The sequence below is a fragment of the Ambystoma mexicanum genome, chromosome 12 (genome assembly GCF_040938575.1).
Source record: "Ambystoma mexicanum isolate Mex_15411 chromosome 12, UKY_AmexF1_1, whole genome shotgun sequence".
Lineage (NCBI taxonomy): Eukaryota > Metazoa > Chordata > Amphibia > Caudata > Ambystomatidae > Ambystoma > Ambystoma mexicanum.
Window position 1 is genome coordinate 498,083,710 of NC_090936.1, and position 12,916 is coordinate 498,096,625.

General features: G+C 48.0%; 1 protein-coding gene across 1 annotated transcript in view; it reads right to left on the reverse strand.

Annotated features, from left to right (window-relative positions):
* AGBL3 (AGBL carboxypeptidase 3) overlaps positions 1 to 12,916 on the reverse strand; it is a 2,309,829-nt gene that overhangs the window by 182,128 nt on the left and 2,114,785 nt on the right. The gene's annotated exons all lie outside the window — the stretch shown is intronic.

A 12,916-nucleotide genomic window follows, 5' to 3' on the forward strand; every position in this document is an offset into this window, starting at 1 on the left:
CATAGCTTTTCTTACTCATTCACACAGGACTGATTCACGAATGTCACATGTTTGATTGATGGGCCACTTGCTAAAACATTCTACTAACCCCTTTCTTATCAAAACATGAACCCTATATACAGTACTTCCAATAATGCCCCACACTTAAGACATGTGCTCTAATGGTTGACTCAATAATGTAAACACTCAATTAATGCTGTTACACTCTTCTATTTAGTGTAATTTGCTGTATTATGAGAAATAAGTAATAAAGAAACATTGCTATTACTGTAACTACACAACACTCAATATGCAAAGCATTATAAATGAACATGCAGCTATCATTATCATTGCCTCTATGTCTATTCAAGACTAGCCACCCATCTCAGAAGCATAATAGCCACTTCAAAAGTAAATGACTACCTCATTTAGTCTCACTACACAATCTCATGGAATGAACTGCTTGTCCAATACCGCTCCTATTTACCACTATGATATTAAGAATTAGTAAAAACAGGCCCTCATACTCACTACTATCCTTATATGGTGGGCAGATAAGAGATAAAGGCTGGATGCCTGAATACTGGATGGAGGCTTGTGGTCTGCACAATCCAGGAACATCATGGTCTTTTAGCAAAAAGTAACAAAAATTGTAAAAATGCCTTAATAAAGTTAATGTCAATAGGAATTGACCATGACGCAAACAACAGCCAATTGTGAATAAAACATGGTCATAGGTGGTGAGCTGATTTACATAGGTAAGAATTCTTCTCTATGTAGCTCAGTCAAAAATAGTAGTTCTGCTCAAAAAGCAATAAGATAAATCTTTTTGAGTCTCAGAAGCTCAAAAATACAATTTTAGAGGCTTCGAAATGCAAGCAGAAAAAAGGAGGGCTGTTCCCCTAGCCCCTCTCCATTGGTTTGCATGTAAAGATTGGTTCTAGTCTGCTCTCTGGGTCCTCCAGCCAGCCTCGCCTACCTCCAGCCTTGCGACGTCCAGCTTGGAGAACAGCTCTCCCGCTGCCCCATCAGAAGATAGCTTTTTATAGCATTGGAGCGTTGTTTATCCCAGCCGTCTCCTCCCCAACAGCATCATGCCAACAGCACCAAGCCAAATTATCAGTAACACCCAACGGCATCAAGCCGGATAATCTCTAAACCCGATAACAATCTCCCTCATGTCTGGCCTATTCTGGAAGCTCTGTAGTCCATTGTAGTCTTTCAGAACTTTGTTATGATTAACAGGAACATTCGGAACGGTTTACATACCCAAACGGAACAATTGAAACACATCCAAGACCGTTGGAGTGCAGCCCAGAAGTATTGTTATTGTAGTGTACCTATTTGTTCCAAAATAATAGATTAGTCTGGCTCACAGCCCAGACATTCAAACTGAATGAGGACATCTGTTCATAACTGTAAATATATGATCAGTGCTCAAATACATTTCAATGCATTTTATGATGTACATGCCTAACAACTACATGACTTGAGATATCGCTCAATCCCAGGCATAGCCAAAATACATGTCATTACCTTCGTTATTGCAGGGGAACCTATTCGGAAGCAGTCTTCTTTGGGAGCTCACTCTCTGTTCTTGGGCCGTCAGCACCTTCTCTTCTCTGGCCTCCATCTCCTCTTCTCTTTCTGGTCCGTTATCGTGTTGCAGTGTTCGGCTGCTCGCCTGCACACACCGTTTCTTTGTTTTGCCGGTGGTATCGGCAACGTTATGCGGACCAGCTGTCTACCACGCACTCCCCTCCGTGGTCTAGCCACCACTTCTTCTAGGGCTTCTGCTTGGTTGGGTTCCTGTGCTGCGGGTCTGTCACAAGACTGCCATTCCATTCTGCAGTTCACAGTGAGTTTGAAACCATCATCTCCAGGTTTTATGCCAGATGGGGCCTCCCCCAGCTTGCTATTGCGATTGTCTCTCTTCGTTCTCTTCTTGTTCTCCTTTCTCTGGACTCACACTATTTAACGTCCTCGTCCCAGTGAAAGGGGCGTTCTGAATTAAAGGGACAGGATCATTTGGCATCAGATAACGATATGCATTAAGAGTTTCTTCGTCCTAGTTCTGATACTTTATGGTTTTTGGCATGTTGAAATATCCCATGTAGGCCATAGTATATACTTGAGGAAGTTCCTCACAGCAATGGAACTGCTTGTCCTCCAGTGAGGTCCCTATTGTCTCTACCCAAAGGGAGAGTATTGCAGAGTGTGCTCACCTCCTAGCCTCAAAGTGGGGGGGGTCCCATTTGGGGAGAAGGTCCCTGTGACGCTTCTGGAGATTTATGCTGCTCGGGTTTCTCAGGCTCCCGTAACCCTTTCACTTGTCTCATTCTCTCTTGTCACTCTGCGTATTGTGTTCCTCTGACTCATTTGGGGCCGTCTGCCCCAATATCTCACTTAATTCTTTAGGGTTCCTATGACCCCTATCTGCTTGTGGTTCTCTTAGTTTTCTTGCATCCCTGTGACCCTTCGAGGTTTATACTGCCTGGGTTTCTCGGGCTCCTGTAACCCTTTTCCTTGTCTCGTTCTCGCTCTTCACTGAGGTCCATGTGACCCTTGGAAGGGTTAGAGTAGTCCTTCCCTCGTTGCTGTTCCTTTTTTCTTCTCTTCTATTCCCTCTGACCTCAGCAACCCATGTACCTGCTTTGTTGCAGTGCTCGCTCCAATGAGGCTCTGTCTTGTATGCAACAGCAGCTTTCTCCATTGCTTGCCACTCTTCGCTTCCGGATGCTAGCGGTCTTCGCGTTCCGCTCACCTCAGCTTGTTCTCTCTCTTCTGCTGGCTCTCGGTCCGAGAGCAGAGGACCCAGTCCTCCCTCTGTTCCTGTATGCAATGTCTGTTCGGTTCGCTCTGCAAAGTCTCTGCTTATCCTTTCTTGCGCTCTTCCTCGGCTGGAGTGCAGCACCTCCCTCTGGCATCCGCCTCATTCCGCGCTGCAGCCTGCTCTACGTGCCCCCCCTCTTGCCGACGTTCTCACGCCTGAGACTCGCCTCAGCATTGGGGTTCTTGCTCTGGTATTCAGAAGGGGCGTATTGTCCTCCACAGATTGTCAAGATGTGGAAAGTTTAGCATTCTCTTGAGCGAAACACATAGATGTATTGGCAGTATTTCTTACTCCTATGTAGGCAGAGAATACCTTGTGTATAGGGAGTTCCCCATGGAATGGGAGATTCTGTCCCCTAATGGGCACACCACACCCGCAGCCGTGTGAGCCCCCATAGTGTTCCCGAATGCTCAGGCAACATTGTTTCTGACCCGTATGTGTACACAACACCTGTTTCCTGTGCAACGACAGCTCTTGCCATCCAGGCTAGTTCTGGTGTCGTCCTATAAATGTAATCCCATAGGCAGAACACACTGCATCTTAATGCAGTAGCTTTCCCTGCATCTCCGCTAACACTTGTTAGCCTGCCCCATCTTGCTACTCTGTTGCTTTCTGCCTGAAGCCTCTCTCCAGCCTGATTACCTCCTCTTATCCTGTCCCTTTGTCCTGTAGCCCTGTACAGTTCCTCTTCCACTTTCCTACTGCCTTCCGTTTGTCCTTGCGGATCCCTTTTCTCCAGGGCAATCCCCACTTGCTGCCCTGAATCCTAGAAACACACACACCAGTGCTTGCACTGTCCCCACCTCACTAATTCTGCGAGATTGTCCTGTGGTATGGGAACTGGTACAAGTCCATCCCTTGGAATCGGTCTCCCGCGGGCGTATTGGGTCCAGTTCTCCGCAGATGGCTTAACCCCAGAGAAGATATGGATACCATCCAGGTCCTTTGTGATGATCTCCAGACATAGGGCCTCATTATGAGTATGGAGGTAGCCATGCCGCTTTTAGCGGCATGGCTACCCCCATACCGGGTCCTAGGTCCGGGTCTCGCAAAAGGTGACTTACCGGGCCATTCTGACCTTGGAGGGCCCGGTAAATCCCTTTCTCGCTCGGGACCCGGACCCGGTACATCCTTATTCCCATTTGAGCCCCCACAGGGCTCAATGGGAATGGGGAGGATGCTAACAACGGGCCCGTCAATGATGGCCCGTTGTTAGCATCCTGGTCTGCTAGCGGGTCCCGCTAAGGACGTCTGGTCTGACCAGGCGCTCCAGAGCGGGGCCCGCTGCAGACCTCGTAATAGGGCGGCCCGGAATGAACGGTGCCGGTCCCTTACCAGCACCGTTCATTCCGCGGCCGCCTAACTCCTAATGAGGCCCATTGTGTTTAAAAGTCGTGGCCCTTAGACAAGAAAACACAATGGCTCACTCCACTGCCATGAAGTTTGACAGTGGCCAAAGGAAACTATCAGAATTTTGCAGCAATTGCAAAATACAATTCCTTTTTAATCCTACCCATTTGCAACAATGACGAGGTCAGAATCGGGTACATAACGGGCAATCTAACTGTGAGGGCTCTTGTTTGGACCACTCCCTATGGGCTTCATCAGGAGCTGGGTGGTGCGATAAAAATGAGGCGATAACGATATTTCCGCTGCATTACTGTACCGCCCAATCCCAAGTTTGGGGGAAACTCAGAGGATTCACCTCCAGCTCTGAGCTGCAGGTAAATGTGCTGTCTTTCCACCCATTTTCAGCACAATTACTGCGGTGCAATTACCGCCGCAGTAATTGCACCGAAAATGCCTGATTGAGTCCTATGGACTAAAAAATTGAAAGAATTGGGAGTTACACCACCACAGCAACTTGGGATCCAGCGCTAATATCGCCACACAAAGTTGTGGTAATGGTAATTGAGTTGGGTGATATCCCAGCAGATATACCGCCGGGATACCGCCCAATGTCAAAACCAACAGCCCCATCCTAAACAACTTTGCTTTCTGAAAGTATTCCAGTGCCCGAATTTAGTTTCCAAGGCCCAGAACGACTTTGTTGAAATCAAGCAGCGGCATCAAGATCTTGTTTCTTACGTCGGTCACTTCCGGCAGCTGGCAGCGACTCTCAATGGCCAGAGATCACCCTGAGAACACTATTCCGTCACGACCTAAGGGAAGAGTATACTGGACATGCAAGCCCTCATTGAACGAGTTATCCAAATCTATCATCGGTTAACAGAGAGACGGGGTGAGATAAGAAGGCAAGAACCTAGGTTTCCCGAAGTCCGAACATTCCTGACCACAGTGGCCTCCCTGGGAGAAGAAGGTTGTGGGGAGCCCATGCAACTGGGCACTGTATGCGGTCTCCTATCTGAAACCGAAAAGAAAAGACGACAAGCACAATGTCTCTGCTTATACTGCAGGGAAGCAGGTCACTATCCCGGTTCCTGCCCACTCAGCTAGCTCGGGGGCAACGTGCTCGCCTTGGAAGTAAGACGACACAGAGCAACACAGGTTCGATCCACGGGTCCCCGCTTAGAAACCTCTGGGTATTAAGCACGTTATAAATAACCTATCATATCATATTATATCAATGGAAAAACGATGGGCTTGCTGTCAAAAGGGAAGAAAATAGCAAGCACCAAAGTCCATACTCCTCTTCACGCAAAGAACCTAATGCCTGTGGCACGCCTTCTGGTGCTCGACATACAACTATCATGGACCACTCCATCCATTGTTGCAATAGCTATAATTGATTCTGGGGAATCTGGGAACTCCATTGATCAGGGTTTTGCTCAACATCATCATATACCCTTGGTTGTAAAGACTTCCTGTTCCAGGGCTGAGGCCATGGATGGCACATCTCTATCCTCTGGACCTATTCATCAGCAGACTGTCACTCTCACCCTGTCTCCCAACCAACAAGAGGAACCCATCGCTCTCGATATCATCCATTCACTGCCTTATCCCATTGTCTCGGTCCTCCCCTGATTAATAAATCATAATCCCTTCATCAATTGGGCCCCAAAACACTGATATTTAGCTCTAATCTCTACACACAACCTTGTTGCCGTTCCCTGCCTTGTACCTCGTCAATCCAGTATATGCAACAGTCTATGCCGGTACAACAGTTATGTTCATTACAAGACCTACCAGGTGAGTGCAATCTCTTTGCACAGGTGCTTTCCAAACCCAAAGATATAACCTTGCCTCCTCGTCGCACATTCGAATGTGCCATAGATTTTGTGCCTGAGAAACTGATCCCTCATGGATGGATTTACTCCCCCACCCCACTAGAATGCTTGGTGTTACAAAAGTACCAGGAAGAATGCCTTACCAAGGGTTTAATCACCAGTTTCAGTTCCTCTGAGGGGACACCCCTGTTTTTCATACCCAAAAAAGAAGGGAATCAGCCTTGCATGGATTTCCAGAAATGTTTTAAGATCACAAACAAAGTCTGGTACAGTATGCCATTGATCAAGAACATCATGGAATCTCTGGAACAGGCCAAGATATTCACAAAGAGGGATCTGCATGGGGTTCCCATCTTAGCCACATCAGAGAAGGCGATGAATGCAAGACCGCATTCAAAACTCCTTTGGGGCAGTATGAAACACAGGGCTATAAACTTCAGTCTCTGCAAAGCCCCAGTGGCCTTCCAGAGGTCCATGGACAATGTGTTTTCTGCTTCAATCGACCTGTTTATACGGGTTTCTCTTGATGACATCCTGATCTATTCCACAACCCAGGAAGACCATTGAAGGATTGTCAGTGACATCATAGTCCACCTCTCAGAGAACCATCAATACGCCAAAGGCGAGAAATGCATCTTTAACCAACCCTGAATCAACTTTCTGGGTTATATCATCAGTGACAAGGGCATACAAATGGACCCAAAAAAGACACCAGCTATCCAGGTGTGGCAAAACCCTCAGACTGAAATACACGCAACGTTTTCTACATTTTGCCAACTATTATTTGGGTTCCATTGCCAACGTCGCCGATATAATTACTGATATTCCACGGGAACTACGGTCCAACCAGAAGTTTACATGGGATGAAAAAGCAGAGACAGCCTTCCAGTCGTTGAAGACAGCCTTTGTGAAGGCACCAATTTTCCAACATTCAGATGACATCCGCCCTTTCATCATGAATACTGATGCTTTGGAAGTAGACATATGTTTTGTTGCAGTATAATCCAGTCACTGCTATAGAACGCCTGATCGCATATTTCTTTTTTTGTTTACATCTTTTTTATTTAGCTGTACAGTGCGGTTGCAGTGTGGATGCAACCCAATTTCATACTATAATCTGAGTCATTACAGCATATCAACAGCAACAGTGATTTCAAACAAATAAACCTGTAAACTAAATGCCTGCATTACCAACGTCAAGGAACTCTGTGTGGGTATCTATGCACTGTACAGTTAGAGTGGTTTCTTAGGTAATGGCGATGCATCACCCTTCTCTCTCATCTCCCTTTTGACGCAGCACACCTGCCCTTTGTGGTACAAAACAACAAGTTACTTACCCATGGTAATGTTCTTTCGACTGGATGTTCCTCCTACATATTCCTCATCTTTGATATATCCAAGTCTGCCTGCAGCTTGCTTCGGATTTCTTTTCATAGGGTCAATTTGAATGCAGCGTCGAGTCATGTCCTTAAATGGCCTCAATAGTGTCCCTTGCCGTGACTTCGATGCTGGTATATTAAGCATGCGCGGTGACGTTACCTCAGTTCTAGTTTTTTCCCCCCTTTAATTTGCATGTTCTGCCATAGGAGGAGACATTCTTCACAGTGCGAGAAAGGAAGGTGTAAGATACAGAAATTCTAGGCAAGCAAGAGGGGGTGGATGGGATGGCGATGAGGAATATGTGGGAAGAACATCCAGTCGAAAGAATGTTACCACAGGTAAGTAACTTGTTCTTCGAATGGATTGTGTCCTCCCATGTATTCCCCATCTTTGATAGACTCCCAAAAAAGTTTGTCTTAGGAGGTGGTGCCAAGAATTGCAATTTGTTGATATTATGGTGGACGGCTTTGCCAAATTTGGCCTCCTCTCCTGATAGAGTCTATACATTAAAAGGTACTGAAAGTATGAAGGGACAACCAGGTTGCCGCTCTGCAGATCTCCTGCACTGGCTCTCCTCTATATATAGCTGAGGAAGCAGCCACCCCTCTAGTGGAATGCGCCCTCAAACCTTTGGGGGAATCTTTGCCTGCCAGAGAGTAGCATTCTGTTATACACATGACAATCCATCTGGAAATTGTTTGTTTTGTGACTGCTAGACCTAATCCTTGTCCAGCGTATCCAACGAAAAGCTGGTCAGCCGGGGGCAAAGGGTTTGGTTTGAAAACTGGTAGAACCAAAGACACGTTGAAATGAAACTCCAATGGAACCTTCAGCATTAACGTAGGATGAGTTTGCAGAACCACTTTAGTGGCATGGAAGGACAAATACGGCTGCTTACAGGAGAGGGCCTGAATCTCCTTGCCCCACCTGTCCGAGGTGATCGCCACCAGGAAATCTGTATTCCATGATAGAAACTTCAAATGGGCACAATGCATTGGTTCAAATTGTGGCCTCATGAGCTTAGACAGGATCATGTTCAGTTCCTAAGCCGGTGTGGGAGCCTTCACCGGAGTGAAAGTTCTGAAGAGACCCTTCAGGAACTCCTTAACAAGCCTGTGCGACCACAGGCAGAGCTTGCTCGGAGCCCATGTGCATCAGGATATGGCGGCCAGATGGACCTTGATGGATGCATGAGCAAGGCCAGATTTGGCCAGGAGAAAAGGCATCCCCTAGACTCCTCAACTGAGGATATCTGCTGGCAAACATCTGACACTTGGAGTTGGAAGCCGTCCTGAAGAAGTCGATCTGACACCACTCGCTGAAGATGCGCAACACTTGGACTTGCTGAAGCTCCCACTCATGGCGGGACCGCAGCTCCCTGCTGAGAGAGTCTGCAATGACGTTCTTGATGCCTGCCAGGTGAAAAGGCACGAGGAACATGCCTTGAAGAATGGCCCAGCTCCATAGGGACTGGGCCTCCAGGGAAACAGCAGGGGAGAACATCCCACCCCGTTTCCTGATGTAAAACATGGTGGTGGGGTTGTCCGTGAAGCTCTGCACCACTTTCCCCTGTAGCTGAGGCTGGAACGACTTGAGGACCCAGAAGACTGCCGTAGTTCCAGGACATTTATGTGCAAGTCCTTTTCGTTGGGGAGTCAGAGGCCCCTAGCCTGAAAATGTCCTGTGTCGGCTCTCCAACCCTCCAGAGAGGAGTCGGTAGTGACAGTAGCCGAGTACGGAGGGATCTGTAAGGGAGTTCTTTGAGTGAGGTGTGGCCGTACTGACCACCATTGAAGAGCTTGACGGAATGCCCAATTGAAGGCGAATTTGGTCATGACTTGCTGTCACCTGGCGTCCAGGAATTCCTGGAGAGGCTGCATTTGGAGCCTGGAAAAGGGGATCAGATGGATGCAAGAAGACATCATGCCTCTGCCAAAAACAGGTCCCCACTGCCGGTAGTCGCTGTGTGATGTTGATGAAGAAGAGATGGAAGATTTCTTCAGAAAATAGCCAAAACATAGCAAAAAACCTACGATTTTCAAGGAGCAAAGCAAGAGGACTCCCACCATGTGTGGGAAAATCTAGGGATTGGGTGTGCTTGAGATACAGAAAGGCTGGTGGGAGAGCCCAGGAGACAGGAATGATAAAAATGGTCTGTCCACAGGACTGGGAAAGGTGGAGAAACAAGTAGCTCCGACCTAGGGGCTAAGTTAAGGTCCATAGTGTTTCAAAATTGACATGCTGGAATAGTGTCGGTTGATTCATGGCGGTAATGAAAATGCAGTTTTATCATCAGTAGGGTCATTGACCCTAATATTGAAATCACCTATCATGATAAGTAGGACATGACATAGCAGAAGATCTACTGCAAGCTTAAGAAAAGCATTACAAAAGGTGGAGTCCCGGTGTGGCCTGGCTGGAAGCATGGAGGTGTAACCCCAGTAGCTCTGCTGTATTAGGTAACATTATCCGCACCAATAATATCGCTGTATATATGGTCGTGGGGAAAGGCCATAGGCGATATTATTAGTGGACATCATTTATGGGGTTATTGGGACTGGGTGTTCCGGGCGATATTTCTGCAGGGATATTAGCACATGGAACCAGCTCTGCAGTCCCTATCAGCAACAGCGGCATTTGCAGCCCTCTAAGAAAGCAGCAATACGCTGAAATGGTGAAGCGGTTGTCCTGAATCAGTAGCCCACTGTAACACCATGTCTCCCGAGGCGGCTCACTGGTAAATGCAGTGCGGTTTGGATGGTCGGGTTGTTGAGGCCTGTCTGACAAAGTTAGGGAAGATGGCGGCTGCCTGAGACGCGGTGATTGGGGACAGAGTGCTGTTCGACTCCTAAGGAGGCACCGATGTTTGCAATATGGTCTGCCAGTTTTAGGAGTGATCGGACTCATGGAGCGAGCTTCTTGCCGCAGGATCACAGGGCCAAGTGACTGGCAAGTAAAACCCCCCGGAGGCAGAGGGGCACTCGGGTGTTGTGAAGCGGCTGAACGGGAGCGAGCTTCAGTGGCTCCTGTCCCATCCCACGCACTGGGCACCCGCAGGCTCTGCTGGAGCAGGGCAGCACCAATCGGAAGAGTCTAAGGTCGGCGGGAGCCCACTCAGGTGGAAGCCGACCCCCGCGCTGCAGCGACCAGCAGAGAGGCGGCTGGTGGGCCCAGAGGGCATGGGAAGGTACAATGCCAGGAAGAGATCGGGCAGCTTCCCGCTAGCATAGTAAGCACAGAGCCCCTAAGAATGTTCCAATAGGGCACAGGGAGGCCCAGGAGCTGTAAGCCTGCATACAAAGATGCCCCGGGTCTGTGAGGAAGGCGTAACTTTCTGCCAAAACGATTGAGCACGCTGTTGTGGAGGTCTCCCTGAGCTGATCCGTGCTGTACATACCTCCGGGGGGGGATAAGGGTCTGCATAGAGAACATAGCCTGACAGACCATATCCCAAGCAGAGCCAGGTGGAGGGATACTTGCAGATCAACAAGCACAGCCAGCACAACAGCTCTGCCTCCCTGTACCTCTAAGGCAGTTCCGGGACTATTCTTCAGCAGAGTGAACCAGCTTGTACACTCCTTCACCTATCTGAAGGCAATTTACGGTTGAGCTGCATACCCCCTTCTCACAGGACTACAGTCTGGGCATGTGGCTGGGATTCCGGAGTGGCAGAGCTGGGAGCGGTGGGTCTGCTTGAAGTCTAGTAGGTGCTCAAACACGTGGCATTGTCAGGGTGCCTGAGAAGTCCTAGGAATCTAGTGGGGAATCTGAGGTGTGCACACACCTGCACTACTGTCAATATGGGGGCCCCATCCATGCATAAAATGAAGACTGGGAAGTCCAAATCGAAGTCTGTACCTACTATTAATGAGATGCTTCAGCAATCAAAGGTGGCCTCAAGCCCAGCATTGGCTGAGGGGAAGTACATCCTGTGCTTAATCCAGTCTATTCAGAAGGAAATGCCGATGTCAATGAAGGAATTGAAGAACTCCTTTCAAGAATTGTCCCACGATGTGAGGCAGAACGACACCAGGCTTGAGGAGCTAGAATCAACCATTTGTGATCAGGCAAACTCACATGATCAGCTGGAACAAAGAGTGGCAACGCTCTAAGCTTACAGGAACATGGCTGAGGAGAAACAGGAGGCCTCTGAAAAGCGATCCCGCAGAAATAATGTCAGAATCAGGGGGATTTTGAGAGAGATCAAGGATCAAGACCTGGAAGAGTAAGTCCCGGGGTTGTTCTGGGAAATACTTGGAGACGGGGATGCTGATCTCACGCTTGACAGAACACACAGGGTGTTTTCCAACTTCCAAACCATGCAGAACCTCCTCCTTGACCTTATTTTCCAAAAGACCAGAGGGCCTGGAGTTTCGGGGATCCTCCCTCCAATTGTTTCAGGATTGTTTTCCCAGGGAACGATTCAGAGACGCAGGCAGATGAGACCACTGACCAACTGGATGTCAGAAAAAGGATTTGCTATAGGTGGGGCTACACGGTTCAAATCTTGTTTCAAATGGACGGGTTCCAGCACCAATTCACATCTCTCCGAGCGGCTGTGGAGACCCTGAAGATTCCTGAAGTGGACATACATTTGACTGAACTAAGCCCTCGCCCCAAGATCCTCATCTGCCTTGTGGCCCCAGGTGTGATCCAGAAAGAGCAGGAGAAGAGATCAGAGAAGCCTTTGATGGACAGAAGGGAGAGGAGTTAGGACTCCGAAGCCCCAGACTGAGGGGTTTCATAAAGAGTTACCAAGTACACTAGAGAGGGTCGGATTGGTAGGATTTCCCGCCGGCGGTAATAGCGCGAATTTTCAGCAGATTTCCCCCCGGCCAAGAGCTGGGGCGAAATCCGCCGAAGCCCTGATTCAGCGGACCCTTAAATCTGGCGGTAATAGCACTACCGCCGGATTTAAGGGTTACCGGCGAGGTCGTGATCAGGCCCCAAGTGTCTTAAGGGCACCCGGTGAGCACCAATTTGTCAAGCATAAGTTATTAAACAAGCACAATAATAGTCCATTATATGCAGGAATGATAAGTGACCAGTGTCATAATGTTCATAGAGTCTAAATGATGAAACGGCATAAGGAGGCTGATAATTTATGCCATAAGAGAAAATGACTAATCAGGCTATTGGCAGCGTAATCAGTGGTGGATTTAATTACTCACATTCAGAAAGAGATGGACGGAAGAGTCTATCTCTTGGCTTAAGGTGGATGAATCCTTTGGTTACAGGGAATACAGTATAAATGTATTCTACTGGATTTGGTAAAGCTAACCTTATCTGTGGGTTAAAAAAAAGGGGAATACATGTCACCTGGTAAATTAGAGTCGGAACAACTCGTAAGCATCTTGTGTTTAAGAATGATGAGACAACTAAGGTAATTGAGCAAACTCACTCGTGTGGCGATCAGGCAGTCACACAAAAGTAGAGAAACCCGTAGCTGAGAATGCGTTGCACAGCGTTACCGAAGACTTCTTTACTTTCATGTAGGTTTGTAGCGAAGTGCGTGCTCTAAATTGGGGAGAGCAAA